We start from the raw sequence: 25,993 nt of genomic DNA on the forward strand, positions 1-25,993 counted from the left end.
CTATTCCCTTGTCTATAGAGTTGCCTATGCATTGTCCATCCTAGATGAGACCCAGGACTTTCACAGGGCCGGAAAGCAGGTGAACTGATGTACTGCTCACATCAGGATTCATGTTTTGGCAGTGTTGTGATTTGAACTCAGAACCTAGCAGGCCCATTTGGCGAAAGGGTCAAGGTGAGGACACTGGCCTGTGAGCAACTGAGGAGCTAAACCGTTTCCAGGACCTGACATTGAGCACCAGGGAGGCCCTGGATAGGCATAAATTCATAATTTAAACATAGGACCTCTATTTATATACATGTTTGGACAGCATCTTGCGTTCGGTGCACTTCTCCTTAATTTGTGTCTAATTCATGGAGGTAATGTGTATTTTACTGAGTATGGTGACAGTTATAACTGTGCTAACATGGATGTCAACCTGTTCACATGGCTATAGAGTTGCCTATATAGCATGCTCCATTCCTAGCTGAGAAGCAGGACTTTCGCAGCATAGGAAAAGAGGAGGATCACTTGGCTTCTCACATCAGTATTCATCTTTTGACAGTGCTGGGATTTGAACTCAAGGCCTAGAAAACCCAAGCGGTGAATGGGTCATGGTGAGTACACCAGCCTCTGAGCCAATAGAGGGTTAGGTCCATCCCGGGACCTGAGGTTGAGCCCTGGTGGGAGCCATTATTGTTATAAATTCATAATTTACAGAGATGATCTCTATTTACTTACATGTGTGAAATGCATCACGCATTCAGTGTAGTTATTCTCTTTATTTTGTGTCTTAATCAGGGATGCATTTTGTATTTTATTGCATATGATGACAGATATAACTGTGCTGATAAGGATGGCAACCTATTCCAATGTGTATAGAGTTGCCTATATAGCATACTGTGTCCTAGCTGAGACCCAGGACTTCACAGCACAGGAAAACAGGTGCAACAATGGGCTTCTGAAAGAAGCATTCATGTTTTGGCAGAGTTGGGATTTGAACTCAAAGCCTAGCAGCCCCAATTGGTAAAAGGGTCAAGGGGAGGACACTGGCCTGTGAGCAACTGAGGAGTTAGGCTGTTCCCAGGACCTGACATCGGGCCCCAGGGAGAGCCAGGATAGGAATAAATTCATAATAGAAACAGGATCTGTATTAACATATTGGTATAGACAGCATCTTGGGTTTGGTGCACTTCTCCTTAACTTGTGTCTAATTCATGGAGGTATTGTGTATTTTACTGAGTATGGTGACAGATATAACTGTGCTGACATTGATGGCAACTTGTTCCCATGTTTATAGAGTTGCCTATGCATTCATTCTCCATCCTAGCTGAGACCAAGGACTTCCACATGAGAGAAAAACAGGTGCAAAGACTGGCTTCTGATATCAGGATGAAACTTTGTCAGTGCTGCTATTTGAACTCAAATCTGGGTAACCCCATTGCACTGTGGGGAAAGGGGAAGCTCACCATCCTTGAAGACTAGGATGTCAGGCCTGGTCCAGGGCCTGATTTGAAGCCCCAGCACTGGACAAAATAATAAGCCCACCTCTTTTAAACATAGGATCTCTACTTCCATACTGGGGTGGTATGCATCTTGCCGTCAAGGTAGTTTTTTTTTAAATTTTGAGTCTTATTCATAGATGTATTCTGTATTTTATTGAGTATGGTGACAGGTATATCTGTGCTGCCCTGGATGACAACTGATTCCCATGAGTAGAGAGTTGCCTATGCATTCTCCATCGTAGCTGAGACCCAGAACTTGCACAGCACAGAAGAACAGGTGCAACAACTGGTTTCTCACATCAGGGTGAATTTTTGGCAGGGCTGGGATTCAAACTTGGGGCCTAGGAGACCCAACTGACCAATAGATCCATGTGAGCACACCAGCCTGTGAACCACTAAGGAGCTGGGCCTTTCCCAGGAACTGAGATCTAGCCCTAGGGAGCCCACAATAATCCTCAATGCATCATTGAAACATGGGATGTCTATTCACATCCATGTGTGGACTTCCTCCTGCATTGAGGTTAGTTATCCTCTCCATTTTGTGTGTTATTCATGGATGTATTGTGTATGTTCTTGAGTATATGATGACAGGTATAACTGGGCTGGCATGGATGACAACCTATTCCTATGGCCACAGGGTGGCCCATGCATTCTCCATCTTAGAGGAGACCCAGGACTCGCACAGGAAAGGAAAACAGGTGCAATGATTGGCTTCAGACATCAGGATGAATCTTTTGGCACTGCTGGAATCTGAACTTGGCGCCTAGCAGGCCCAATAGGCGAATGGGTCCACGTGAGCACACCAGCCTGTGAGCCACTAAGGATCTAGGCCATTCCCAGGACCTGAGATCGAGGCCCGGAGTGAGGTGGAGCACAATCGTTGTCCATTTATAAGCTGAAGGTAGTATGCAAATAAGTACATATTTGAATAAAGTAGGAGACATGGCGACCTGTGATGGAATCCAATTTACCCTGTGACTACCAATTCTCAGATCTTCCCCAATGCCTCCATTTCTTGACTGTGATGATTATTGTCACACTTCATCAACCCTTCATAAAAAATAATGGATACCCCATGAGTCTTGCTTATCATTTCCTACTTGCATCCTGCAGGAACTACTCATTCAAGGATGAGATGATCATATTCCACACTTCCTAGGTCCGGAAACAAGTACTTCAGGATCTTCCACCATTCCCACAATGTAGGGGGGCTGACCCGGATTCCAACCCATGGCCTCCGTTGCACGGTTGGCTGTAACTTCCCCGATAGCCAGCAGGCCTTCAGCCATGCCAGGTCACCTTCACTCTGTAGGCCACCGTGTTCAGACCAACATAGTCACTATGCAAAGGAAAATAAACGTACAAGCACGAGGTGGAAATTCCTGCTGCTTTTTTCCCCTTCTGGCCGTTTTTTGTTTTTTGTTTTCCTGCAAGCCCCGGGCTCCTAGGGTCCGAGGATGGGCGGTGGGTCCGGGGGCTACAGCCTAGGATGATTGCAGCCAAGGCAGTGTTACCTCGACTTGAGTTCAAGGCCTGGGTCTGGCGAAAAAAAACATAAATAAATAAAAAATTATGAATGAAGCACCCTCGCTCAGAATTCACGCCATTTTATTGCCAGACCTGGGATTTAAATTCAGGTCTGGGTAACTTTGTTGCACTGTGGGGGAAGGGGAAGATCACCATCCTTGAAGACTACACGGTCAGGCCTGCTCCCAGGGCCTGAACTGAAGCCCCAACACTGGCAAAAATCATATGCCCACTTATTTTACACATGGGATCTCTATTTACATATATGTGTGGAATGCTTCATGCTTTCAGCGTGTGTCTTAGTCAAGACTGCATTTTGTATTTTATTGAGTATGATGACAGATATAACTATACTGACATGGATGGCAACCGATTCCCATGTCCATGAAGTTACCTATGCTTTCTCCATCTTAGCTGAGACCTAGGACTTTCACAGGACAGGAAAGCAGGTGGATCTATGGGCTTCTAATATCAGGATTCATGTTTCGGTACTGTTGTGATTAGAACTCAGAACCCAGCAGGCCAATTGGCGAAAGGGTCAAGGAGAGGACACTGGCCTATGAGCAACTGAGGAGCTAGGCTGTTCCCAGGACCTGAAATCGAGCCCCAGGGAGGGCCAGGATAGGCATAGATTCATGCTTGAAACATAGGATCTATATTGACATATATGTGTGAACAGCACCTTGCATTCAGTGCACTCCTTTTCCTTATTTTGGGTCTTATTTATGGAGGTATTGTGCATTTTGCTGAGTATGGTGTCAGATATAACTGTGCTGACATGGATGATGACCTGTTCCCATGGTTATAGGGTTGCCTATGCATTCATTCTCTATCCTAGCTGAGACCCAGGACTTCCACATGAGAGGAAAACAGGTGCAAAGACTGGCTTCTGACATCAGGATGAAACTTTTGTCAGTGCTGTCATTTGAACTCAGGTCTGGTTAACTCCATTACACTGTGGGGGAAGGGGAGCTCACCATCCTTGAAGACTAGAATGTCAGGCCTGGTCCTGGGCTTGATTTGAAGCCCCAGCACTGGACAAAATATAAAGCTCATCTCTTTTAAACATAAGATCTCTATTTACATACAGTTGTGGTATGCATCTTCCATTCAATGTAGTTTTTTTTTTTTTTATTTTCAGTCTTATTCATGGATGTATTGTGTATTTTATTGAGTATGGTGACAGGTATATCTGTGCTGCCATGGATGCCAACCTATTCCCATGGCTATAGAATTGCCTATATAGCATTCTCCATCCTCGCTTAGGTGCAGGACTTTCACAGGTCAGGAAAACTGGTAGATTGATGGACTTCTCACATCAGGATGTATCTTTTGTCAGTACTGGTATTTGAACTCAGGGCCTAGCAGGCAAAATTGGTGAATGGGTCAAGGTGAGCACATCAGCCTGTGAGCCACTAAGGTGCTAGGGCGTTCCCATAACTTGAGCTTGAGCCCCAGGGTGGGGCTGGTTCACCATATTCATCCATTCTTATGCTGAAACTTGTGTGCTACTAAATACCTATTTGTATACAGTAGGAGATGTGGCGAACTGTGTTGGATCCTATCTACCATGTGAGTACCGATTCTTGGATCTTTCCCAATGCCTTGATTTCCTGAACGTAAGTATTATTGTCACACTTCATGAAGTCTTAATTTAAAATAATCATTGTGCCAAAGGTCTTGTCTATCATTTCCTATGCGAATCATGCATTAACTTCTCAACTCTTCCCTAGACCTGAATTCAAGCACCAGCCCGAAAAACGTAACATTTATAGACATCTTAAATATATGATTTATACTTACATCTATATATTCAGTCTATATCGTGTTTGTTGGAGTGATTCATTATATTTTATTATTGATAGATTGATTTAGCATTTATTTTATGGGCTGTGAGTGCACCTATAACATTTATTACATTTATTCCAATCTATTCCATAGCATGTAGCTTTGCAGATATATTATGTACATCATACCTGACACCCAGTACTTGCACAGAAAAGGAAAACAGGTGTCACACATGGAATCTTACACCAGGAAGAAACTTTTGGCAATGATGGAAACTAGACTAAGGGCCAAGGAGGCCCAATTCATGAATGGGTGAGTGTCATCATGGCAGCCGCTAGCCCATTCAACTGCCAAGTGGATCCCAGTGTCTGGGATCAAGCCCCAGGTTTGGCCAAAATAGCAATAACTCTCTATGCAGATGATGGTATATAAATACATATAAATTTAGATATTTAGATACTGTTAGAAATGTCTATCTGGTATTCAATGATATATACTACATTCCGATGGATTCTCAGGTCTTCAGTGAGGATTCCATTTAATCAATGGTATTCTTTTAATGCAAAATAAACTATGAATTTTAATCAATCTGTGTCCTGTGATTATTGGGTCTAATTTTATGCTAGACTGATTCATGAACTACTCATCCAACCATGACATTGATCACATTCCTTTGGTGCTCCTAGGGACAGGCAATAATTTTGTAGGCTCTCCAGCCCTTTGTAAGTGTCATAATCGGGATTCAAACTCAGGGCCTAGGTGTCCAGGTTGGCCTATGGCTTCGCTGACAGCCCGACAGCATTCAGCAATGCCAGGTGAACTACAGGTTGCAGCCATGTCACTTGGACACGGGAATGGTCACCATGAAAGGAAGGGAAACCCGAGAAACTACTGACCATCCGCAGTTCACAGCTTTTTTTCAATGCCATTTTCATTTTGATTTCCTGTCAGCCCCCAAGGACTAGGATCCTAGGATGGGCTGTGGGTCCAGAGGTTGCACCATCCCAGCCTAGGGTGATGTTAGCTGAGGCAGAGTTTCCAAGACCTGAGTTCAAGCCCTGTGATTGGCAAATAAATAAATAAATAAATAAAACCTAAAAATATTAAAAGGACTAATGAAGCTCCCTGGCTTGGAATTTGTGCCTTTTTTTTTCCTGCTAGTCTTGAGGTTTGAACTCGGAGTCTGAGTTAATCTGGTGCACTGTGGGGAAAAGGGGAAGTTTACCTTCCTCGAAGATAAGAAATTCAGGACAGTTCCCTAGGCCTGAATTCTAGCCCCAATCCTGGAGAATATAACATTTATAGTAATTTTTAGTATATGATTTATACTAACATCCATATGTTCAGTCCATATCGTGTTTGCTGGAGTGTTTCATTATATTTTAGTATTTATTTACTTACCAATTATTTTATTGATCCTGAGTACACCTATAATATTTATTACATTTATTCCAATCTATTCCATAGCACGTAGCTTTGCAGACATACTAATACTATATACATCATACCTGACACCCAGCATTTGCACAGAAAAGGAAAACAGGTATCACACTTGGAATCTTACTGCAAGATGAAATTTTTGGCAATGCTGGGACCTGAACTCAGGGCCAAAGAGGCTCAATTCATGAATGGCTGAGTGTCAGCATGGCAGCCTCTAGCCCATTCAGCTGCCAAGTGAATCCCAGGACCTGGGATGGAGCCACAGGTTTGGCCAATAGAGCAATACCTTTCTATGCAGACAGTGGTATAGAGATAAATATATATTTAGGTATTTACATACTGCCAGTGGTGTCTATCTTGTATTAAATGACATATTCTGTGTTCCTACGGATTCTCAGGTCTTTAGTGAGGACTCCATTTAATGAATAGTATTCTTTTAATGCATAATAAACTATGAATTAAAATCAATTTGTGTCCTGTGATTATTAGGTCTAATTTTATGCTAGACTGATTTATGAACTATTCAACCAATCATCCAAACATAACATTGATCACATTCCTCTGGTGTTCCTAGGGACAGACAAGAGTTTCTTAGGCTCTCCAGCCCTTTATACTGGCATGACCGGGATTCAAACTCAGGGCCTATGTGTCCAGGTTGGCCTATGACTTCGTTAACAGCCTGCCAGCCTTCAGCAATGCTAGGTGACATACAGGTTGCAGCCTTTTCATTTGGACCGAGGATGGTCACCATGCAAATAAGGAAAACCAAGAAACCGCCATCCATCCACAGTTTGTGACTTTTTTTCACTGCCGTTTTCATTTTGTTTTCCTGTCAGCCCCCGAGGCCTGGGATCCCAAGATGGGCTATGGGTTCAGATATTGCACCATCCCAGCCTAGGGTGATATTAGTTGAGGCAGAGTTGCCACGACCTGAGTTCAATCCCTGTGCTTGGCAATAAATAATGAATGAATGAATGAGTGAATGAATAAATAAATGAAATAATTTTAAAATATTAAAAATAGTCGGGCACCAAAGGCTCACGCCTGTAATCTTAGCTACTCAGGAGGCTGAGATCTGAAAATCGCGGTTCAAAGCCAACCCGAGCAGGAAAGTCCTTGAGACTCTTATCTCCATTAAACCACTATAAAACCCGAAGTAGCGAAGTAGCGCTGTAGTTCAAGTGGTAGAGTGCTCGCCTTGAGCTGAAGAGCCCAAGGACATCTTCCAAGGCCAGAGTTCAAGTCCCATGATATATATATATATATATATATATATATATATATATATATATATATATATATATATATATATATATATTACTAATGAAGCTCCCTGGCTTGGAATTCATGCCTTTTTTTTTTCTGCCAGGCCTGGGAATTGAACTCGGAGACTGGGTAACTCTAATGCACTGTTGGGGACAGAGAAACTTACCCGCTTTGAACACAAGCAATTCAGGCCTGTTCCCTAGGCCTGAATTCAATCCCCAGCCCTGTTAAAGTAATATTCATCCACATTTGAAATAATGATTAATATCTACATACTTATGCTTATTGCATATTGCTTTGAGTATATTTATTTTACTTTTTGTATTATTCATTCCTTCATTATACTTATATGTTAAATTGATTACCTCTTCTGAGAACTATACAGATTTACATATGCATTATATATCTTAATTCAGACCCAGGACATTCACAGAAATTCTATAGTAGATCATCCCATGCATAGAAAAACAGAATGAATACATCAACCAAAGTCTAATTTATCCATAGGTACCCCAGTGGCTCACATCTGTAATCCCAGCTACTCAGAGGTGAGAAGTGGAAGACTAAGTTTCAAAGCCAATCCAAGCAGAAAAGCCTGAGAGATGTCATCTCCAATTAACTGGCCAAAAACCAGGCAACAGGGATGGCTGAATTGGTAGAAAATCAGCTATGAAAAACAAAGCCAAGAAAGAGCAAGTTGAGTTCAAGTGCAGGGAGAGGGGGTTTGGGGCATAAAGGGGAGAGAACTCCTCCAAAAACAGAGAACAAACAACAGTACACAAATCCCACCTAAGTTAGGGTACCAAACAAAGGGAAAAAAAGATCAAGCTTGTGCAGTTGTATAACTTTACATGATCACATATGTTCTTAGGTACACTTCAAAGCTATGTTTCTACTAATATATATGTATATGTTAATAATGTATATATTGTGTATATATATTAATAATGTATATATATGTGAATAAACTAAGAAACCAGCCAATGAATAAATACTTCTGAATTAGTGCCTTAACCATGGCATTATAAATTATTTGTACTAAAAGTATATTCCAAGTTTCTTTCTTCAGAATCAATCTTTAAGACGTTTGTTCATGTGCCAGGCACATGAGGCCCATGCCTATGATCCTAGTTACTCAGGAGGCAGAGATCTGAAAATGGTGGTTCAAGGCCTGCTCTGGCAGGAAAGGCCGTGAAACTCTTATCTCCATTAAACCACTAGAAAACTGGAAGTGGTGCTGTAGCTCAATCAGTAGATTGCACGCCTTTGGTCTGAAAAGCACAGGGATAAAGCCCAAGCCAAGAGTTCAAGCCCCACCACCGAAGAAAGAAGTTTGTTCATAAAAAATTCTAATGTTCTAAGATTTAGGAAACTTTTCTTCCAGGGTCTTATGCTCTTTAGGCAACTACTCCACTGCTGGGCTACATCCCAGTCCCAATGTTTTTGCTTTTAATTTTAAAATCCAGTTTATTCCCAAAATGCTTAAAAGTTCCTACTCTCCTCACACAAGTGAGTTTTTAATCCACAAACCCAACCTTTTGTGGTATAAAGACACCCTAGTGTATTTTGTGGTAGGCACTGAGGAAAACTCACACAAATTGCAGACAGTTTATAATTACAAAAGTAACTCTGAATAGAAAAAACATCAGTTGCCAGGTGCCGATGACTCAAGCCTGTAATCCTACCTACTCAGGAGGCTAAGATCTGAGGGTCACAGTTAAAAGCCAGCCCAGGCAAGAAAGTCCATGAGACTCTTATCTCCAATAAACCACTAGAAAACCGGAAGTGGTGCTGAGGCTCAAGAGGTAGAGTGCTCGCCTTGATCTGAAGAGTGCAGGGACAGCGCCCAAGCCCAGAGTTCAAGCCCCAGGACCAACCAAAAAAAAAAAAAAAAGAAATAACATCAACTCTCCCAACCTTCTAGGGAGAAATAATGTCCTCATTTTCATTCTCACCCTTCATGGCAGATGACCAAAATAGAAACACCAATGTGCTATGCTAAAATGTAAAAGTTTAAACCCCTTTTTTGAAAAACTCTCATGTTTTAAAATCAAAATGTATCAAATAAAGGCAAAGTGAACTTTAAAAAAATATTAAAAATGCTAATGAAGCTCCCTGGCTTGGAATGTGTGACATTTTTTGTCTGCAAGGCCTGGGATTTGAGCTTGGCGTCCAGGTACCTCTGTTGCACTGTGGGGGAAGGGGAAGCTCACTGTGCTTGAAGACCAGAAAGTCAGGCCTGTTCCCTAGGCCTGAATTCAGGCCCTAGCCCTGTAAAACATACTCTTTATATATATTTTAAAGATAGGATTGATCTTCTATACAGATGTTCATTCTATATTATGTTTGGTGTGGTTATTCATTGTATTTTTTGTTTTATTCATTTATTTGACATTAATTTTATTGACTTTGATGATATCTAACCATGTATTATATAACTAACCATGTATACCTAACATCCTATCACATAGCATTTAGATTTGTAGACTTGTTATCCATCATGCCTGACACCCAGCACTCTCACAGAAACGAAAAACAGATGTCACACTTGGCTTATAACTCCAGGATGAAATTTTTTTCAGGAGGTGAGATCGAGCATCAGGGGTGACCAAAATAGCCATAGATGGATAGGCAGGTGGTAGTATATCAATAAATTTGTATTAGTACAGAGTGCCATAGCCATGTATCTAGTATTCAACGACATCTACTACATTCCTACCAAGTCTTTGGTATTTGTTATGCCTCAATTGTAGGAATATTATTCTTTTTGTGCCTAATTAGCCATTAATTAAATTCAATATGCATCCTAGGATTATTGTGTCTAATTTGAGACTAGACCACTGCACGGACTACTCATTCAATCATGAGTTGGATACCACTCCATCTGAACTTCTATGAATGGGCAGGAGTCTCTTGGGATCTTCTGCCATTAGTAGGTGTCAGGACGGGGATTTGAACTCAGGCATTCTGTTGTGTGGTTGGCCTATGGCTTTTCTGACAGCCAGCCAGCCTTCAGCAATGACAGGTCACCTCTGTGTTGAAGCCATGTCATTCAGACCTATGATGGTCACCGTGCAAGGAACCAAAGCCAAGAAACCACCTACCATGTGCGGCTCGAGGCTTTTTTTTTTTTTTGGTGCCATTTTCATTTTGTTTTCCTGTCAGACCTCGGGTCTTAGGATTCCAGGATCAGCTTTGGTTCCGGAGGGTAGTGTGATAGAAGCTTAGGCAGAGCTGCCACGATCTGAGTTCAAGCCACATGCATGGCCAAAAAAAAAAAAAAAAAAAGAAAAAGAAAAGAAAAAAGAAAAAAAATAAGACAACTAAAAAAAGTAAAAAAAAAAAAAAAATTACTTAACTCCCTGGTTTGCAATTCGTGGTATTTTTTTCTGCCAGGCCTGGAATTTGAACTCAAGGTCAGGGTAAATATGCAGCACTGTGGGGGAAGGAGATTCTCACCATGCTTGAAGAGAAAAAGTCAGGACTGTTCCCTAGGCCTGAATTCAAGCCTCAGTCCTCGAAAACATACTCTTTATATAGATTTTAAAGATAGGATTTATACTTCCATACAGATATTCAGTCCATATCATGTTTGATGTGGTTATTCATTTTATTTCTTGTTTTATTCATTTATTTACCATATATCTTATTGACTCTGATGACACCAATACCATTTATTACATTGTTTACATCCTATCACATAGCATCTAGACTGGCAGATGTGGTCTCCATTATGCCTGACACCCAGGACTCTCCCAGAAAAGGAAAACATGTGTCATACTCAGCTTCTTACTCCAAGATTAAATTTTTGGCAGTGCTGGGATCTGAAGTCAGTGTCTAGCAGGCCCAATTCATGAATGGGTGAGTGTGAGCGCGGCAGCAGCTAGACAATGAAACTGTCAGGTGGTTCCCACATACTGAGATCGAGTCCCAGGTTTGGCCAAAACAGCAATATATGAATAGCCAGATGGTGGTATACAAATAAATATATATTGGTAAAGAGTGCCAGAGCTGTCTATCTATGACTGAATGACCTCTACTACATTCCGACCAACTCTTAGGTATTTATTATACTGCCATTGAAGGAATAAACTATTAATTAAGATCAATCAGGTGCTCGGAAGGTGGCTCAGTGGTAGAGCGCTCGTCTTGCATGCATGAGGCATGAATTTGATTCCTCAGCACCACATAAGCAGAAAAAAGAAAAACCTGGAAGTGGTGCTGTGGTTCAATGGGTAGAGTGCTAGCCTTGAGAGAAGAGCTGAAGGACATTGCCCAGGCCCAGTTTTCAGGCTCCATGACTGGACGCCCCCCCTCCCCCCAAAAAAGATCCATCAGCATGCTTGGATTATTGCATCCAATTTTAGACTTGAGTGATGCACAAACTACTCTCTCAATCGAGTCTCTTGTGATCTCCTGCCATTGGTAGTTGTCAGGACTGGGATTTGAAAATGAGGCCTATGTTGACAGGTCGGCCTGTAGCTTTCCTGATAGTCCACCAGCCTTCAGCTATGGCAGGTCAGGTCCACTTTGCAACTGAGTCACCGTGCAAAGAAAAAAAAAGCAAAACCTCCATTCCTCTGCAGCTTGTGACTTTTTGTGCTATCCCACTTTTTATTTCGTCCTGCAAGCCCTCTGGGCCTAGGATCCCAGGACTGGCTGTGGGTCTGGAAGCTGCACCCCAGCCTAGGGTGATTAAAGCTGAGACAGAGTTTCCACGCCCCGAGTTCAATCCCCATGGCTGGCAAAAGCAAAAAGAATAAATACAAAATTAATTAATTATTTAACTAAATAAAAAAAATCTCCCTGGTTTGAAATATCTGCTAATTTTCTTTCCTAGCCTGGGATTTGAACTCAGTGTCTTGGTATATCTGTAGCAATGTCAGGGAAGGTTCAGAATTGCCAATACTTGAGTTCAAACCCCATGCCAAGCCAAAAATAAAAAATTAAGTCACTGACCTTGGCACGGGGAGCAATTGTGGAGATTGGAGGGAAGGGATGGTAGGAGGAAAACAAAGGAGGAAGCAACAATGCTCAGTAGGAAATGTACTCATTACCTTGTTCATGTAACTGTAACTCTCAGTACAACATTTTTACAATTAAAAATGTTCAAAAAAACCCGAAAAAATATAATGCTCAGAGAAGCATTTGGGGTGTAAGGGAAAGATGTCTAAATAGCTGTACAAAATTCTACACTGCTTTGCTTTTAATGCTCAGTATGGAACTGAATAAACATAACTCCTTCCATTAAAAAAAATCAAGTCACTGTCTTGGAACTGGGCCAGTATTTCTGCCATTGCTGGGATTTGATTGCATTGCCCAGTAACTCTTTTGCAACAAGGGTGAAGGTGAAGCTCACTCTACTTGAGGAAAAGAAATTCAGGCTAGAGTTCCCAGGAACTAAATGAAGGCCCTGCAATGGAAAAAATATTTCCATGCATGTGTAATATATGATATATACTTACATATGTATATTTATTACATATTATTATTTTTATTATTGATTTTGTATTTATTTGATTCATTTATTGTTTATTATATTTAGTGTTATTGTACACATATTTTACATGTTGTACATGTATTATAAAAATATACAAAATAAATTAGGACATTGACTCATTTTTCATTAATATTATATTACGTGTTGAAACAAAATACATAATTAAATGGAGGTATTTGTCACAGTCTTAAGATGTTTAGAATCTTTCCCCAGTATGATCCTTGTCTTACTTATCTATGGACATCTTCCTATAGGGATTTCTTTACATAATTTATACTCAGAAGCCTTTTCTTGAGGATAGGCAAATTGAGGGATAAAATTGCAAGGGTGGGGTTAAAATGTGGCTTAGTGGTAAAGAGCTCGCTCAGCATGCATGAATGCCAAGATTTGAATTCTCAGAGCCACATACTCAGAAAAAGCCAGAAGCTGTGGAGTGGCTCAAGTAGTACAGTCCTAGGCTTGAGAAAAAGAAGCTCAGAGACAGTACCCAGGCCCTAAGTTCAAGCCCCAGGACTGTCAAAAACAATAGGCTAGATGCCAGTGACTCACTCCTGGAAACCTAGCTTCTCAGGAGGCTGAGATTTGAATACCACAGTTCAAAGACAGCCTACACAAGGAAAGCCTGTTAGACTCTTATCTCGAATGAACCACCAAAAGGCCTCATATGGTGCTGTGGTTCAAGTGGTAGAGTGTTCACCTTGAACTGAAGGGCTCAGGGACACTGCCCAGGCTTGATACAAGACACACAACTGGAAAAAAAGTGAGGATTAATGAAAGTACTTTTTCTATTTGCTAATTATGAGAACATCCTGTGGAAAATGAACACAGATGTAACCAGAATTGGAGTTAGAGCTCAAGGTTCAAGTGAACACATCCATATACCCAGCTTCTCTGACTCTAGCATTATAACTTTGTGTCCTACAGGGTTCTGAAAGGTCCAATGTTGAAGAGATTAATATGATCCCCAAGCCCTTTGTGATAAGCAGTTGACTACTATTACAGTTCTGAAGCTAGCAGAGTACCAGTAGCTCAAGCCCATCACCCTAGCACATGAGGCTGAGGTCTCAGGCTGAAGCCAGCCAGGGCAGGAAAGTCTATGACACTCTGACTTCCACTTCTGAAAGGTCAGATGTTCAAGAGCTTCCTGTGTTTCGGTTGGTGATGAGAAGTTACTCGCACTCTAAATGTTCTTATGATGTGTCTTTCCTGCTTCTATAGCTCAAGAATTCTAAATGTTCTTAGAATTCTTGAGCTATAGAAGCAGGAAGGACACATCATTGACCCATCCTGGGTTCAAATGAAGTTCTCAGGATCCAAGTCTTAGCCCTGTTGGCAGGAAGAACTCCACTAAAATGCTATATTTGGAGGACAGTAAACAGTTTCAAAAGCCGGGCTAGGTGAAGAGACATAGGCCTGCAGGATTACAAGGCAGAATGTACACACTCAACAGTGAAGTGAGCTGCAAAACCACTTCATTCATTCCAGGCACAGCCAGATAGGGGGAAACCTGAAATATTTGTTAGACTTACACTAGGGTCAGGCTTTTCTCAGCCTCTTCAAACAATGACTAATTAACCTTCCTCCCTCAGGTGAACCGAGCTTCAAGCTATCATTAAGTTCATAATAGTGAGCCAGTTTAGTGGGAGAGAGGGCAGGAACAGAGTAGAAACACCATGCTCTCTGATCTTAGGGAGTGGGTTTTTGACTCTCCATCTGTCAGATTTGAAGGCCTTCTTCTACCTCTTCCAGGCCATTCTCCTTCCTTCATTCTCCACATCATTAATGCAAATCCCCAGTCCAAGGAGAGGCAATGCCATTTCTCTTCTGCCTCCAAGCACCTGAGTTAGAATCTGGCTGTGCCCTCTTGGCTCTGGGGCCTTCGGATGCCTGAGAAGTGGGACAGAGATTGTCTTCTTGCTCTGTGATTGTGTGAAGGCGATGCTGGTGTCCTGGCACACTGTAAAAGGCCTTATGACAGGATTGTTCCTTTCTTTCCTTCTAACGACCAAGATCAGCTTCATTTATCATCTATCTATGTATCTCTGTAATTATGTATCTATGTATCTATCTATGTATCTATCTATGTATCTATCTATGTATCTATCTATGTATCTATCTATGTATCTATCTATGTATCTATCTATGTATCTATCTATGTATCTATCTATGTATCTATGTATCTATGTATCTATGTATCTATGTATCTATCTATCTATCTATCTATCTATCTATCTATCTATCTATCTATCTATCTATCATCAATCTACCTACCTAGCCAGCTAGGTATCTTTTTGCCAGTTCTTGGGTTGAACTCAAGACCTGGGCACTGTCTATAGCACTCTACTACTTGAGCCACAGCATCAATTCTGGCTTTTTCTGTGTATGTGCTATTGAGAAATCAAACACAGGGCTTCTTGCATGTTAGGCACTCTCACTAATCCACATTCCCAGCCCCCTCATCTTTTCTTAATGGTAATTTTTACTTAAGCATGCTTTCATTTCACGTTTAATTTTACGTTTAATTTTCTGAATACCGGTTACTACTATGAAACCTGATCTTCTCTTTCCCTGCCTCATTTGTGGCATTGGCCTCTTAATAAAATGTAAATAAAGGCTGCTAAAAGCTTAAGTGTGCATCGTATAAAGACAGAGGCCAGGAACCCTAGAAGAGAAAAGAGATGTGCCTTAAGTGAAGGGAATTATGTAGTATGCACAATGAATATATCTGAAGAATAAATCAGTAAATAAAAGCAGAAGCATTACATGTGCTCTGTTTACATTCAGGGAGGTAATTTACACACATAAGCAGGTAGGGCACTGATTCATAAACTTGGCCTCCCCTTTTTGAATTTTCTTTTTGGCCATCCCAGGGCTTAAACTCAGGGCCCGATGCGTTCCTGAGCTGTTTTGCTCAAGGCTGAGGCTCTACCACCACCACAGCTCCAGCCATCTGGTTGTTAATTGGACATAAGCACCTCCCAGGCTTTCCTGCCTGGTCTGAACTGAATCTCCCACTCAGCTTGTTCTCTTAAAGCTCGAGCTCTACCCTCTGGGCCACTGCTCCACTTCTGGTTTTCTGGTGGTTTATTGGAGATAAGAGTCTCACAGATTTTCCTGGTCGAGCTGGCTTTGGATGGCGATCTCCTGAGGAGGTTTCAAGCGGCTTTTCTCAGGGATTCGCCGAGGAGCCTCTCCACACAAACCCTTAGTCTAAATCTCGGGAGGTACTAGAGAAAACAGAAACATGCAGTTGCTTCTAGTATTCTCCAGATACTTAAGGTTGGAGACACAAAACACTCATAATTATTAAATCATTTTATAGGCAAAAGGAGCAATGCAGACAGTATGAGGATCGCTCCAGCTTCGGTCCTCTCATCTTGAGACAGTAAATTCATTTCAGCTCAATACTAAGTGACAGAACTGGCATGTCCTGTGGAATATGCTCCCAAATCCTGTGACACTCATTTCTCACTTTTGGCTTCAAATCTGTGACCAGAGAAGATGAGGAGAGAAAATCCTTCTCAGAGAAAGCAGCTATAAAGAATATTGTGGTAGTTTACTTATAAATTCAAACTATTGGAATGATCCTGTTAAGAAGTAAGATTGTGCAGATTAAAAAAAATGAAGAAGAAAAGTAAGGCAGGTGTCAGTGTAATCCCAGCTTCTTAAGAGGCTGAGATGTAGAGAATCTTAGTTTGAACCCAGCCAGCATAGGAAAGGACATGACATTTTTATTTCTAAGAGATCCCAGAAAAACCTAGAAGTGAGGCTGTGACTCAAGGTTAATGCACTACCCTTGAGTAAAAGGAATTCAGGTGCAACATCTAGGCTCAATGTTCAACCCCTGGACCTGCCCACCCCCAACAGAGCCTATACCTCCATGTCTTTGTGTATGTATGGATGTATTCCTATAGGCAAATCTCCAGAGTAGATATGATGAATGGCACCAAGCAAGGAATTTTTTTCAATACAATGATTTCATAACAGAGACTACTTTTATGACAATGTATGTTCCAGGGCTCCCTTCACTGTTCCCAGTGTAGCCTGAGGGTTTCTCTGCATCCCAGGCCTGCTGGAAGAAGTCTCCCTCATTGTCTGTACAGGCAGACAAAAGGCCTCAGTCCTGTACAGCTTTGTAATAACAACTCCATCTAGGCCAGTTAGATAGGATGAGTGTGGGTGGGCTCTGAAGGCCAGGAGAAAAAGGCCTCTTTGCACTACAAGCTATCTCTCTTCCCAGTGCTCTGTTTTTACAGGAAGTCTTCATTTGTGCCACCTCCCGTGGCAGTCCAAGTTCCCTGCACTTATCCTGCCTTTGTGAGACTATATTCTGGTGCTCAGATACAGTGCTCAATATAATATATAATGAAATATATAATGAAATATTACATTGCCAGCGATGATAGGCCTATGATACCTCTCCTTGGTTTTCTGGAAGCTTGAGAAATCTAAGCACATGTCTGATATAACAAAGCTTCCTGTCATCTAGGGCTGGTGAAGATCATCAGGTTCTGAAATTTTGACCTCTCCTAATTGGGCCTTGGGTGGGTAGGTTTGGGGGTTAAACACAGGGCCTGGGTGCTGACCATAAGTTCAGTGGAGAAGTCCAGTGCTTTACCATTTTGTGTCAGAGCTTCACTTCTGGCCTATGTGTATGTGTGTCTGTGTGTCTGTATGTGTATGTCCATGTGTGTGCACACATACAGTCATGGAGCTTGAACTCAGCACTGTACCTAATTTCTCTTGTACAAGGATAGCCTTCTCTCACTTGAGCCACAGAACCACTTCATACTTTTTCTAGTGATGTGGTCCTGAGTAATCAAGCCCAGGGTTTCATATATGCAAAGCACTCTACCCCTAAGGCACATTCCCACCCTTGTATTTCAGGTTTGTTAGATTGTTTCTGGTTTTTTTTTTATGTTGTCGGTTGTAGGAGTTGAAGTCTGGGCCTGGGTGCTGTCCCTGAGCTCTTCAGTTCAAGTCTTGTGCTCTATCACTTGAGTCACAGCTCCACTTCAGGTTTTCTGGTGGTCCATTGGAGCTAAGTGTCTCAAGGACATTCCTGCCCTGGCTAGCTTTGAACCATGATCCTTAGTTCTTTTTTTTTCTCCTTATTTAGAGAATACTTTATTAGTTTCTGTAACCAAACCCATGTAGATAAGACCTTACATATTTAATACAGTGCATTTACCCCTGTGCAAATGGAAAAAAATTAAGTTTAACATTTCTAGACCAATATGGCTATTAATTTCTGTACAATGCCAACTCAACACGGTAAACTGGGATACTTTTTCAAAAGTTGACAGCACAGGTAAAGTTTCCAAAAATTCAAATTATATATATAGACCAATAATAGCAGTATGTTATGCATCAATAGCAGCAACAGCTTTTCCAGCTTTGAACCATGATCCTTAGTTCTCATCCTCCTGAGAACCTAGAATGATAGTCATGAGCCACAAGCACCAAGCTTCCACTTGATGTTTCTTAGTGGTGAATTGGAGATAATAGTCTCACGGGACTTTTTGTGTCTGGGATAGTTTAGAACCCAGATCCTCAGATCTCAGCTTGCTGAGAAGGCAGGATGACAGACCTCAGCTATCGACCCCTTGGCCATGGCACTCTGCTGCAAAGGGATCCTTGGCTCCACTTGTGGAGTGCTAGCCTTGAGCGGAAGAGGTAAGGGTCAGAATCTAGGTCCTGAGATCAAGGTTCATGACTGAGAAAAAAAAACAAAGCAAAACAATGGTCTGCAGGAGACAACTGACTAGTCTTCAGTAATACTTAATTTTGTCCCTTCCATGGGGATATATCTGAGCCTCAGTATTCTTATCTGCGTAAGCATCTCAGTTATGGAGCTCTTATAAGAACCAGATGAACGAATGCACCTGTGAAGGACACAGCACATGACACTGTTTGAAGGACTCAGCACACAGCATCATGTGAAAGACTCAGCACCCAGAACCCAATGCAGGACTCAGCACACTGTAACCTGTGAAGGACTCAGCACATAGCACCCTGTGCATTACTCAGCACAGAGCACCCTATGAAGGACTCAGCACATAGCTCTATTCCACAAGCTGTCATTAAAATCAGCGTGCTTTCTTCAGTATCACCATTCTTTGAGGAACATTTCACAAACCACACAAGTTCACATCCAATAGTTTAGTGGGGTGTTTTTTTTTAGGGGGGGAGGTTACCCATGGGGCTTGAACTCAAATATAGGGATACTGTTCTAATAACATTTGCTCAAGGCTACAGCCCTACCACTTGGAACTACGTTTTGAAAAGTCTCACAGACTTCCTGCCAGGGCTGGGTTGTAAAGCCCATGAGCAGCTAGAATGACTGAGGTAGCCAGCAGCGTCTGGTTCGGTGGAGCTGGGTTGCAGCGATTTACATCTGGATAAGTCAGGTTAGGTGGAAGCTGTCAGCACCAGACTCCTACCTTGCTCTGTGATGAGGTATTTGATGTCTTGACCTTCTATAGTTGCAGTTAGAACAGTCTACCTTTTTTGGCGGCAGTCCTGGGCCTTTAGTAAGGGCTTAGACACTCTCCCCAAGCATTTGTGCTCCAGGCTAGTACACAATTGATTGAAAGAAAGCAGAACTTCCAGTTTTTCTTTGTTTGTGGTACTGAGGAATGGAAGCCAGAGCTTCCTGCTTACTAGGCCAGCACTCAATCACCCAGTCCCAGGAGTGCATGAGGTATAAATAGAAATTGCTGTATATAAATATTATATATACAAAAAGAGATATGTGGTCTGGGAAGGTGACTCAGTGATAGAGCGCTTGCCTTGCAAGCATGAGGCCCTGAGTTCGATTCCTCAGCACCACATAAGCAGAAAAAAAGCCGGGAGTGGTGCTGTGGCTCAAGTGGTAGAGTGCTAACCTTGAGCTGAAGGGCTGAGGGACAGCTCCCAGGCCCAGACTTCAGGCCCACGACTGGACCTCCCCCCAAAAAATAAAGAGAGACAGAGGTATGCATATTATTAAATTATAGCTAATAGTACTACCAATTATTAGGTATTAAATGATGTCTCCATTTAATGATGGATCCCAGTTGAACAATTAATAAAACATTCATTATTACTCAATATACTGTTATTGTTTATCATATATGTACATACATCCATACATAGGATTACATATTTTATAGAATTAGACGTCTGTTTATAATTAATTTATGCATCATGTGTTACTACCAATTATTAGGTATTTAACTATGTCTCCATTTACTTTTCATTCTGTTAATGCTTAATAATATAGTAACCAAACTTAATCCACATCCTATAATTATTTTGTCTAATATTATCCCAGAATGATTCACTACTAATTCAATCTGTTTTTCATTTATTATAGTGACAATTCTTCCACCTATGACATTTTTACCTTTATGATACCCTATTACATAGCATATTGATTTGCATATGAATTATACATTGTACCTGACACCGAGCAATTTCATAGAAAAGGAAAATATGTGTCACTCTCAGCTTCTTACACCAAGATTGCATTTTTGGCAGGGCTGGGATCTAAACTCAGGGCCTAGAAGGCTCAGTTCATGAATGTGTGACTGTCAGCCCAGCAGCCTCTAGCCAATTCAGCTGCCAGGCAGTTCCCATGCCATGAGACTGAGCCTCATATGTTGACCCATATTGCACTTAGTGTAGTTATGCATTTTATTTGTTGTTTTATTCATTTATTTACCATTTATTTTATTGACTGGTATTACTCATAGAACATTTATTACATTTATTACATGGGATATAGATTTGCCTATGTAAGAAACTTCACACCGGACACCAGACACTCACAGAAAAGTAAAACATGTGTCACCAGTGCTTCTTACTCCACGATTCAATTTTTGTGAGTGCTGGCATCTGAACTCAAAGCCTACAAGGCCCAATTCAAGAATGGGTAAGTGTCAGTACGGCCAGCCTGGGCCATATGGAGCTGACAAGCAGTTCCCAGCACCTGAGATCCAGCCCCAGGGGTTGACAAAATAAGATAGATTGACATGCAGATGGTAGTACACAAATAAATATAGATCTTTATAGAGTGCCAGAGATGTTTATACATTCTTCAGTTAAATAGATTACATTTTTAACAATCCTTGGGTATTTATTATGCCCTCATGTAATTAATATTTTTGTGTTCATCCTTAATGAATTATTAATTTAATTAACCACTATCACAAAACTATTGTGTCCATGTAATTAATAGTATTCTTTAATGTGTCAAAATATTCTTTAAAATCCATCGGCCTCCTAAAATCACTAATTTTATAGTAGTATCATTCAGGAACAATTGATTTCATCTTGACATTCATAATCTTCCATCAGTATTCCTATGAATAGGAATGAGACTCTTAGGATCTCCCACCATTGGTAGGGGTCGAGACCGGGTCTCGACCACAGGGCCTATGTTGCAGTGTTGACCTATGGCTTGCCTGGTAGCCCACCAGCCTTCAGCAATATCAGGTTAGAAAATTTTCAGCAATGTCATTCAGACCTAAGATGGTCACCTTGAAAAAAAAAATGTAAAACAGACAGCCATCTGCAAGTTGCCAGATTTTTATCTGTGTCATTTTATTTATATTTTTCCTGTAAATCTTTGGGGCCCAGGAACCCAGGTTCGGTTGTGGGTCCAGTGGTTGCACCCCAGCCTAGAGTGATCAAAGATGAGGCAGAGTTGCCACAACCTGAGTTCAAGCCCTGTGCTTGACAAACTAAAAATATATAAATAAATTCATTAAAAATATTTTAAAAATTATGAGGCTCCTTGGCTTGGAATTCACGCCATTTTTTCTGCCAGGCCTGGGATTTGAATTCAGAGACTGAGTAAATCTGCAGGATTGTCAGGGAAGGGGAAGCTCACCGTGCTGGAAGACAAGAAAGTCAGGCCTGTTCCCAGGGCCTGAATTCAAGTCTTAGCCCTCAAAAAATAATATTCATATACATTTTAAATACATGATTTATATTTGCATACACATGTTTACTTATATTGCAGTTAGTGTAGTTATTCGTTTTATTTTATTTTTATGTATTTCTTGTGTATTTTAGTGAGTATGATTACATATATAACATTTTTTACATCCTATTAATAGGACATAAATTTGCCTATGTATTATACATTATTCCTGAGCCCCAGGAATTTTGACACCCATAAGGAAAACTAGTGGGACAATTGACTTCTTCCACCAGGATTAAGTTTTTGGTAGTTCTGTGATTTGAACTCCGGCCCTAGAAGGCCAACTTCATGAATGGCTCAATGTTAGCACACCAGTCTGATGCAAATGAAGTTGTCGGGCAAATTTGAGGACCTGAGATCAAGCCCTAGGAGTGGCCAATATATAAAAAGATAGATATGTAGATTGCAGTGTGTGTATTTACATATGAATATGGATCTATAAATAATTGTATAAAGAGACAGACATTTATGTAGATTCTAGTGTATAACTCTATATAAAGTGATGTCTATATCTTATTTTTGTATATTCTATTACTACCAATTATATATTCTATTACTACCAATTAGTTGGTCTAAAATTATGCCTCCATAAATTAATCACGGTAGAAGACTTAATAAGTTATTAATTAAATTATTCAATGCCATATATTTATGCATACAATATTATACTAGAAAGTCTAGCTAAATAGTAATTCAATTTGTACATGTCAAACATACTATTAATGTTCCTATAGATAGGAACGAGTTTCCTAGGATCTTCAGTTGTGTGTAGGTGGCAGTCCGAGGATCGAACTCACGGTCTAGATATCTGGGTTGGGCTCAGGCTTCACGAACAATCCGTGAGCCTTCGGCCATGCAAGGTCACAAACAATTTTCAAGCCGAGACATTAAGACCCATGGTGGTCACAGTGCAAAGGAAACAAAGGTAAAATGGTTGTGTAAAACTTGCTGGATTTTTCCTCCTCCATTTTTGTTGGTTTGATGTATTTTTGCCAGTGCTGGGAGTTGAACTGGGGTCCTAGGATGACTGGATCATCTGTGGGTGTAAATGCGGCAAACCAGCCTAGGGTAATCATGGGTTAAGACACAGTACGGTGCTTCCTTGAGAAAAAGAAATTCAGGGATAGTGTCTAGGGTCACAGTTCAAGCCTCAGGACCTGCTACAAGAATAGAGCCAGTAACTCCATGTGTCTGTGTATGTATGCATGTATTTCTAGCAGTGAATATCTAGAGTTGCTATGAAGAAAGGTATGAATGGAATGATTTCATAGCACAGAGAATGCTTTCAAGACAGTGCATGTTCCAGGGCTCCCCTCACTGTTCCCAGTGTACCCTGAGGGCTTCTGTGCACCCCAGACTGCTGGAGGAAGTCTGCCTCAATGTTGGAACAGGCAGACAAAAGGCCTCCCTCTTGAACATCTGTGTAACAAACAATTCATCTGTAGCAATTAGTGAGGATGAGCAAAGAGTGAGGATGAGGGCAGACTCTGAAGACCAGGAGGAAAAGGCCTCTTTGTACCCCAAGCTATCTCTCCTCCCAGTGCTCTGTTTTGACAGGAAGACTTCATTTGTGCTGCCTCTCGGGGCAGTCCATGTTTCCTGCACTCACCCTGTCTTTGTTAGACTATGTTCCAGTGTTGAAAAAAACGGCTACAATTAATTCAAGGGTCCTTCTGGCAGAAAGCAAGTGAGCTGAACCTAATGAAAAGATTCCTAATTGGCAAAGGTGCCTCCCTAGTTTTCCGGATGCTTGCTAAATCTAAGCACTTGTGGAAAATCACAATGCTTCCTGTCATCTAGTGCTGGTGAAACTCATCAGATTTTGAACCCTTTGCCTTCTCCTAGTTGGGCTCTGGGTGTTTATATTATGGGGTTTAACACAGGGCCAGGGTGCTGACCAAGAGCTCAGAGCAGAAGCTCTTTTCTTTACCATTTAGTGTCACAGCTTCACTTATGGTATCTGTGTGTGTGTGTGTGTGTTTGTGTGTGTGTGTGTGTGTGTATGTCTGTGTGTGTGTAGGTGTGTGTATGTGTCTGTATCTGTGTGTGTGTGTGCAAACACCAGTCCTGGAGCTTGAACTCAGTACCTCAGCTCTGTACCTGAGTTTCTCCTGTACAAGGATAGTGCATTACCACTTGAGCCATAAAACCACTTCAGGCTTTTTTTTTCTAGGGATGAAGTACTGAGGATTCAAACCCAGGGTTTCATACATGCAAAGCACTCTACCCCTAAGACACATTTCCAGCACTCCACTTCAGGTTTCTTTCTTTCTCTTCTTGTAGTTGGAGGAGTTGAAGTCTGGGACTGGGTGCTCAAGTCTAGCACTCTACCACTTGAGCTACAGCGCCCCTTCTGGCTTTCTGGTGGTTCACTGGAGATAAGCATCTCAACGAATCTCCTGCCCAGACTGGCTTTGGACTGTGATCCTCAGCTCTCAGGATCCTGAGTAGCTAGGATGACAGGCATGAGTCACCAGTGCCCAGCTTCCACTTCAAGTTTCTAAGTGGTGAATAGGAGATAATATCCTCATGGAACCTTTTGTGTCTAGGATAGTTTGGAACTCAGATCATCAGCTTCCTGAGAAGGCAGGAGGACAGACCTCAGCTAAAGACACACTTTGCTCCAAGGGGGTCCTTAGCTACGAGGTAGAGTGCTAGCCATGAGCCCAAGAGGAAAGTCAGTGCCTAGGCTCTAAGTTGAATGTTCATGATGGAGAAAACTAAACCAAAATAAATTATTTCTTCCTTTATTTAAGTATCATGGTTAAATACATAATAAAGTATTTATTGAAAATTAGTCAATGTACTATGATTATTGTGTATAATTTTAATATAATCATACACTAAATACTAATACAATTGTTACTTTTACAACATTCCATTCATATGAATGTCTATCGGAATATGTTTCTTAGGATCTCCTGCCATTTGTAGGTAGCAGTCCCGGGATCCGAACCCTGGACCTAGGTTGCTGGTTCAGGCTGTGGCTTCCCTGATAGCCCACCAAACTTCAACAATGCAAGGCCATGTACAGTTTTCGGGTCCTGTCATTTAGACACAGGATGGTCACAATGCAAAGGAAAAAAAAAATGTAAATCTGCCTTCCAGAACTTCCCAGTTTTATACTTCTCCTTTTTTCCCCCATCTATTTTTTTTTTTTGTCTGTTGTGGGGCCAGAAGTCTGGGTCTGGGCGCTGTACCTCAAATCTTCAGCTCAAGGCTATCGTTCTACCATTTGAGCCATAGCACCACTTCCAGCTTGTTTCTGCTTATGTGGTGCTGAGGAATCGAACCCAGGGCCTTATGCATGCAAGGCAAGCACTCTACTATTGAGCCACGTTAGCACTCTACTATTGAGCCACGTTCCCAGCCCTTCACCTTTTTTTTTTTTTTGCCAGCCCGAGATTTAAACTTGGGTCCTGGGATCTCAGGATGGACTGTGGGTCCAGAGGTTGCACCACAGCCTAGGATAATCAAAGCTGAGGCAGAGTTGATACAATCTGAGTTCAAGCCCCGGGCCTGGCCAAAGAAAAATAAGTTGGAATTTGTACCATTTTTCTGTCAGGCCTGGGATTTGAACTCAGGGTCTGGGTAACTCTGTGGCTCTGTGGGGGAGAGGAAACTCACCATCATTGAAAACAAGAAATTCAGACCAATTTCCATGGCCGAATTCAAGCCACGGCACTTGAAAAAATAATATTCATGTATGAGATCTTTTTACATACATGGATTTACCCCATATGACATTTATTACCCTTATTTATTTATTCTTTATTTTATTATTATTACATATATAATATTTATTAGATTTATTAAATCGTATCACATGGATATATTTGCACGTGGATTTTACATCATCCTGAGACCCAGGACTTTTACAGAGAAGGAAAAAAATGTGTCAAAAGAGGCTTCTTACTCCACCTATAAACTTTTGGCCATTCTGGGATATGAACTCACACCTCACAATGCCCAATTCATGAAAGTGTCAGTTGTAGACAAAGCCTTTGGCAAATTGAGCTG

This window comes from Dipodomys spectabilis, unplaced genomic scaffold, assembly GCF_019054845.1.
Source record: "Dipodomys spectabilis isolate Male_0828 unplaced genomic scaffold, ASM1905484v1 ptg000220l, whole genome shotgun sequence".
In the NCBI taxonomy this organism is placed as follows: Eukaryota; Metazoa; Chordata; class Mammalia; order Rodentia; family Heteromyidae; genus Dipodomys; species Dipodomys spectabilis.